The sequence below is a fragment of the Rattus rattus genome, chromosome 2, assembly GCF_011064425.1.
Source record: "Rattus rattus isolate New Zealand chromosome 2, Rrattus_CSIRO_v1, whole genome shotgun sequence".
Taxonomy (NCBI): domain Eukaryota; kingdom Metazoa; phylum Chordata; class Mammalia; order Rodentia; family Muridae; genus Rattus; species Rattus rattus.
The window spans coordinates 111,666,334-111,672,162 of NC_046155.1; the positions used below are offsets into that span (position 1 = coordinate 111,666,334).

The 5,829-nt window shown below is 42.7% G+C and overlaps 1 pseudogene; it reads right to left on the reverse strand.

Annotated features, from left to right (window-relative positions):
* Window positions 1-3,068: 3,068 nt before the first annotated feature.
* LOC116893211 lies at window positions 3,069-3,584 on the reverse strand (annotated as a pseudogene).
* Between the last annotated feature and the right edge of the window lie 2,245 nt (window positions 3,585-5,829).

The following is a 5,829-nucleotide window of genomic DNA, read 5'->3' on the forward strand; positions in this document are numbered from 1 at the left end:
TACACATGGTCCTTTGAACTGAAGTTTGCCAAGTGTTTCTTACAGAAGTCTTATGGGATTAAATAATCACACCTGGGAAACTAATCATCCGTCACTTCTTACAGATGGCTGTGTCTAGGAGCTAGGCTCCCTGTCTCTGAGAGGCCCTGTTCTGAGAGGAACAGGAGAGAGGCCTGTTTTCCTGGCTCTAAATGTAATAGAGATGTTTTGAGAACACTGAGACACAGCCTTAGATTTTTCAACGGTGTTTTTCTTGCATCTGCAAAAACGGGGTTTTAAGTAGCATCTCCAAGTGGCACATCGTCTTCTAACGCCCAGCTTGACTGTGACACACAGAGTAAATCTGCCGCCTTAGAGAAGCACCCGGCAGGGAAATGCAAGTGAAGTATCCACAGTGCTGAGTTCTGGAACAGTAAGAATAGTGAGGTTTGGGGCTGGAGGATAGCTACCGAGAGCAACCTGGGAAGCCAGACCAGATGGGTCAATGAGCTTCAGCTTCAAGTGACAGACCCTGTCCCAAAGAATAGGGTGGGAGAGGAAGTGAGGAAGACTTGTGACATCAACTTAGAGCTCCACAGAAATGCTCACATGCACGCACCTCGTACATAGGAACATGTAAACACTATACACGTAAAAAGAAAGAGGAAAAAAGAACTGAGGTTCAAGAGTAGTGTATGCAGGGATGACATATTTAAACAATGTCATCTTGCAATTAAATTAACATGCTTAAAATTCTTGTCATCATTAATGAGTTTTTTTGTCAACTCAGTTTGACTCAATAGCTCACCACCAGCTCCCTTTGATCTATCTTTTTGCAAAGAAGACTGTAGCTGGCATTCCCCACCACGGAGACCATTGTAGTTAGTGCTTCCACCATTATGTACTCAGTTAGCCCCTGTGCTCCGCTAGGCTGTTGTTGTTTAGAAAAGGAGGCCCTGTACAGCAATGTGTCCTGAGCAAAGATGGGCTGTTTAATTTATGCTCGTAGCACAGCAGCAGAATCTGTGCGTACAAACACAAGCTTCCGGGCCTTTGTCTATCTCATTCTCATCAGGAGAAGTTTCTTCTCCACAATATCTCAGGGGTAAGATCATCTTATCTTCTAAGATTTAAACAAGGCCTTCCCCTGAAGGTTTCACAACTATTTGATGGGGTTGGGGGAGGGTGCTGGATATGAAGCTCAGTGGTAAAGCACTTGTGTGGTAAATAAGAGGCCCTGGGTTAGAATCTCAGTAAACAACAAGGAACAAAGCCTATTCTTCCTCACGTTCCTACAGTGCCTCACACCTGACTCCCGCAGGAACCGGAGTTTACTCATTTCCTAAATTCACGCACAGTATTGTGCATGCTGTTCTTGCTCCTCCTCATCTCTGCCGAGGGCGAGGGCGTTTGAAAGAAAGGCTCAGATGGGGTCAGCAAGCCTCAACCTCTCACTTTCGGGGTATAACCATGCTTGTTTTATTTTTAAATTGAAAGTTAAAATGTATTATGCCATCATGTGCCAAAATACTTGGGTTCCAATTAATTTCAAAATATATGCAGGCACGTAATGGACTTAAAATGAGAAAGCTGGATTGGAAACCTCACAAAGCTACAAGTGACAGGTGGAACTCAGTTAAAACTCAAGGTCATTATCTATTACAAACTGTTATCTCTTGGTACCCAACATTCCACTGATTCACGATTCTCTAGACCTTTAAAGGGCAATTTTTAATAAAATGCATTCAGTTACCCTATCAAGTTTGTCCAAAAATTGAAATGATAGAAACTGAATCCACCATTTTCTACAAATTAATTTTAAGCAAAGTGACCTCAGTGATGAATGTGTTTCATCATTTATTTAGATGTTGACGCTCTCGCACTAAGCTTTTACAAGCTGGTGAACACTGGCAAACTGTTTCTCCCACAAAACTATAACCATACATTCCCAGACACTATAAATATGTGGTTGAACTAACATTAATACACATTACCATCTAATCAATTACATAATAAAACAAATGATCAAGTATCCAATTATTAAGTTACATAGCTCAAAAGGCGTATAAAATATCTGTGCTCAGTTCACTAGCAGACTCCACTCTTTCTTTTTTGCAAGAGATTGGGAAGAGAAGGGGAAAACCATATTGGAAACAAGTTGGAAAACTCGTGATAGGTATGGAAAACACAAGAATTTCAGAAATTTTGATTAAGAATTGGTTAGCTACAACAATGTTTCTCTAGGTCTTAAAAAATATGTACTAAATGAAAGAGCATACTCTACATGTTCTGCACAAGACAATGGCAATATATGACTAAAATACTTAATAGCCTCCTCTCATTTCTTTTTCAGGCCCTCCCTGTTGAGTTGCACCCCTGGGTGAAAACATTAAATTAACCATAAGGCTTTTTGTCTGGAGACATTATTGAAGATATGTGCTTCTGTAACAACGTTGGTTTTTAAAAGGTTTTCCAAAACAGCACAAAATAAGACAGAGACATTAAATAGTCACCACAAGACTTAGTTTTAAAGAAGAGAATGATGGCTAAGCAAACCTGATGGATTCTGGAGTAAGTGTGGGAGATGTAAACATAGAGTGAGCAGGCAGATAACGAGAGAAACCCTGCGGGCTTTGAAACGGCTGAAGGAATAAACCAAGGAAGGTCTGGGGAGTTCTTAGTTCCTGGAATCCTGGTTCTGTATGATGCTAAAAATATACAAGTATCGTGCTGGGTATTTTGGCACCTAATCCTTCTAAATTCCTTATAAACTGGCACAGAAGTACATTTAATGACATTACTCGATACCTATTTTAGGAAAGGTCAATTAGCACAAATATTAAGCACATTTTAAAGCTGACCAGCAAAAATCTTTTTGCTAAGTGTCCAAACATGTTGATCATGGCCCAAACATAGAGGTTGCGATTCTGTCGAGCTTGAGGCCTGGTAAAACTGTTCTTCAGTATCCCAGTGGAGCTTCAGTAGACTTACTTGGTAAGTCTTACCCGACACATTGGGTAATTACATATGCCAAATCAGGTCCCATCTGACCCTCCACTTCCAAGGCAATGGCATCAGGCACACCAGTTTTATTGAACACGACTGTTTCTACGACCGTTGGAATCCTTGAAGCAGAGCCGCATTTTAGGATGGTTCTTCTCCAGATGCAAACGCTGCCTGCCGTTAAAAGCTCTGCGCTGCTTTCTTATGAATTGTACTGCACCTTCATATTTCACTCCACCTTCAATTAATGCCGGGGCAACAAGCCCCGGAGCTCTGCCAAGGCCTGCGACACAATGGACAGCAATGCAGCAACCGGGTTCTTCATGAAACCTGTTCTTCACAAGACTTAACCAGTCATCAACAATCTGGTTGGATGGCCGTGCACCACCATCAAACGGCCAGTCAAGAACACGAATACCTTCTTTCTCCACAAGAGCAGTGTCATGAGTTGCTTCACATACTCTTACTATTGTGGTGACTCCATACTTCTTAAGTTCCTCTATAAATTTGTTTAAGGTCGCGTTGGTTGGATTGTGTGTAATAAGAAATCTCATGTTCTCGTGTGTGACTTCCACAGGAGCAGGGCGGTTCATTCAAGCCATGTTAATTTAGTTTAAAAAAAAAATCCAATAGGGTTATGAAATAATTAAAAATTGAATATAGAAATGATTCAAAACAAAGCCAAAAAAAACCCTGAAGTCTACTCCAATATTCAATATATGCACTTGAAATTCTCAGGGCTTTGAGTATGAACTGGGAGAAACGGGCAATGCAATGAACCCCCTCACAAGAAGCAGTGACTCTTCAATCCAGGAATACTGAGGCGAGGTCGACCCCAACCAGGTCTGAGCTCTCGGAAAATACTCTGCAGATTTCAATTCAACACGCCTGTGTCCCGGTTATCCACTCTCATGGGGGCTTCTTGGTAGAGAAGTAATGAATTTCTACAGTTCACTTGTCTGCATAGAGGTCGTGCTGTGCCCGCAGTAATTTCCACTGCCCTTCAGAAACTCCATAAATGTGTGACCGAGAACACCACAGAACTGAGGAACATGTCTACTCATTGAAAATTCTGGCCTAATCATTCAGCTGATCCCGAGGTGGCACAGGCAGTGGGCGCCAAGGGTGGCAGAGGCAATGCAGGCAGCAGGGGCACCAAGAGATCATGCAGTGAGCTGCCCCATAGCTAGGCTTCTTATGAGGAGTGATCAGCAAACTAAGAAAGCACAGGAGTGGCTTCTATAATTCAATTCCAGGCAGAGAAGCAGAAGCCCTTCCAACAAGACTGGGAGTCATGCTAAGTCAGCACCCCTTTTACCTCAGGACACCCTACAACTCTAGGATATGTGATGAAGGAAAACTTGACCCAAAGACCAAAACTGGGGTAGAGGGAAGGTAGATGAAGATAGTAGAGAGGACCACAAAGAAGCCTGAGAATGAAGGAAGCTGTGGGTAGGATGAGAGAGGCTCCCAAGAGACCACAGGACATCTGTGAGCACAAAGGACGATGGCTTCATGTTCCCCAAGAGCTAAGAAGAGCAGAAGACCAACTGGCAATTCCCCGTAGCATGGGATGTTGCTGGGTTCCTTAAGCAAGAGACGAAGATTGCCCTTCCTTTCCCCCTGGGGGGCATGAGGATGCTGTGCATCGTGGTGACTGAACTGGTCTGACTTTAGGAACAAGGACACTTGGAATCGAGCCTTGTCTGTCACTTCGCGTGACTGATGCTTTGGATAAGTTTTTAAATCGCTTTCAAATTTACCTAGAACAAAACAAAGGAACAGAACCTAAGCACCTCCACGATCTTTGTCTGCTCATTAATTCAGCTCCAAAACCCAAACCAAACTCTGAGAGAATGTAAAGACGGAAGGCACATGGCTCCTCCCCTTAAACTGAACTCTGGTAGGAAAGTCAGTGCTCACACCATTGGTCAGTCTGGGTGGTAAAACGCAGCTTCTGGGAGGTTCCTGGGATCCAGCTGCTGTGATGCACATTGTCTTCTACATTTGAAAGGGACTGGAGAAGAAGTACTGATGTATGTGTTTGATGAGGAATTTAAGTTCTCTGAGCTTAAATCTGATTAGTTTAAGGTTAATTGGCTTCATTAAGGCCAGCGGGTCTAGGATGACCCAAGCCCATTTTCCTCTACCATTGGACAAAGGAGAAGTGAGTCCAACCTGCTGATAGACACACTATCCATCTATTGATCTCCATTTCTATCTGTCCGTCTTTGTCCCTCTTTCCCTTCCTCCCTTCCTCTTTCTCTTCCATGCCCGCAAGTTATCATGGGATTAAAAATACATAAAGCACAAGACTCATTTTTTTTTCTTACTGTTTTCAGGGATGATGGAAGTCGTCAACATCTCTTTCTGACCAGCAGAGGGCGGGCTTGGACAGAGTCAGCATCCCAACACCCCAACTCAGAAAATGTACTCGCAAAGAGGCCTTAAAAGGTAACAGACCTAAAGGGCCTTTCCCCAGTCATCCACCATAATTAGCCCTACCTATCCTGTTTCTCGGAGGGCTGCTTATAATGTATCCACTCTTCAGTGTGCAAGCAATGGACGGGAATTGATGTTTCTCTCCTTGTTGTTTCCACAGTTGATGTTTCCTTTGTTCATCTGTTTGATAGCTTCCCTGAGCTTACCTCCTCTCTTCTCCAGCGTCAATCTTCTCTTATGTCTTCTCAGTAGAATGTTCTTTTCAGACATTACAATTTTCGGGTCCATTTGCTTTTTATCTTTCTAGTTCTTATGCTTAACTCCCCATCTTATCAATTGGAAAAAAAATCCATTTTTTTCCTTTAAACAGTTAAAGATATTTATATTCATTTTTTAAACTCCTTG